The sequence below is a fragment of the Propithecus coquereli genome, unplaced genomic scaffold, assembly GCF_000956105.1.
Source record: "Propithecus coquereli isolate 6110/MARCELLA unplaced genomic scaffold, Pcoq_1.0 Scaffold522, whole genome shotgun sequence".
Taxonomy (NCBI): Eukaryota; Metazoa; Chordata; class Mammalia; order Primates; family Indriidae; genus Propithecus; species Propithecus coquereli.
In genome coordinates this window covers 647311-649036 of record NW_012151086.1, presented here as the reverse complement: position 1 = coordinate 649036, position 1726 = coordinate 647311, and positions in this window count along the sequence as shown.

Here is a 1726-nt window from a genome sequence, read left to right as displayed (position 1 = left end):
AATTAATTCAATTACTGATTTTACATTTTTGAAAGTCATTTCTATGTTGTAATTCTATACAATAACTAAAATCTACATACTACTTAACCAAATAATAAGGTGATTCTTAGAGCTTAGTCTTTACTATAGTTTAAAAGTGGACAGTTGTATAAAGATTCTAAGGTCATCTGAGGTATAACCTGAGATCTTCTTACCACTCCCAAGATGACTGCCATGAAGCAACTTCTTCAGAGAGTCAAAGAATGAGGTGAAATTATTTCAACTTGATGTTTCTAACTGTGGAGGCAAGCTGCCCAGATAGAAATGGGATAAAAGTCATCCAACTATTAACTCTTGGTCAAATTTGTAGAACTAGGATTTCTACTGTTTACAACAAAAAAAGTTTAAAGCAGAAGGCAGAATAATTTATGAGACTAATGAAGAAATAACTCTTCTGAGTCACCAAGGAAATTATGATTAAGAACAATCTCCAATTATGAACAATTGCTACAGAGGTAGCCCAGTAGGGCATTTACCTAATCATTTCATCTCCCTTTTTAAATTCCAGGTGACAGTATTTTTAGCTGAATGTAGAAACAGTTTTTGTTCGGCTTCTGAAGAGATACGTCATGAATATGTGATTCCCCACTAGCTGACCTACCCAGGCTATTTGAGCGGTTGTCATACGGCCAGACTTGCATCATTCCAGTGGCATCCCTTGAGGCTGGTTCTCCACTGATGGAGGTGCTAATCCCTGATCCAGTGAATTCCCAGCCACCTACTTTAATGATGGGGTGTTCTCAGGGGCAAGAAAATCCCTGGGGCCAGACCAACATGCTACTCCACAAGCAGAGATCTAGGCCATGATATTAGCTGTTTAGTCACTTGTTTCTGCACTGTGATCTGTACCTGAACCACAGGATGGCCACAATCTTATAGTAACTACAACATGTGGACTGGAAGTATCCGGAATCAAGTCTCATCTCCAGATTGCATTTCCCACACAGGAGTCATATGTGAGCCCAGGAAGTTGCCACTGTGATCAGAAAATTTTTATCAAGGCAGAAAAGTTTATTTTAATTATTTCCAATTTCTTAAGAAATGGCATTTTCAAGTAATATTTTACCATTACTGACTTAAGGAATTCTAGCTTTCATTCTTTCCTGTTATAAATCTCTTTAATGAAGAGATTTATGGCTGCCTTGGCACCCATTTTTAGGCTTGAAATAAATTGTTTAAATCCCTGTCATATCCTGTCATTTTTGGCCTGGTTGTTTGTGACATATCCAACTTGTTCCTTGTCTTACTGACCCACAGCCCAACGCACCCCACAGCTGCTGACTGTGATAAAACCTAATGGTCAATGCCAGAGTCATGTAAATCAGTCTTTCCTTTACTCACGGGTTTTCTTCAAACTAGCCAATTCACAATCCCTGCAGGAAGACATGACGGATAATGTCCGTGAACCTTAACAAAGGCATAGCCACACATGTCCTCTCTTGCTCCCCACCTACTGGTTGAACTCCCTGCTGCCTCTAGACTTCCATGAGTCTCCTGTGGGCACCACTAACCTCTCTGGAACCTGTGAGTAATAAATTTCTTCTGTTTCATGCATTTTGGTTTCACATTCTCATCATGTCTCATGTGACACACACATCTCTAAACTTAACTTTCTTTCCAATCAGGGCTCTCTTAGGAAGTGGCTGTCTTGGCAGGAATCAACTTAATGTGGGTCAAAAAAGAGCCA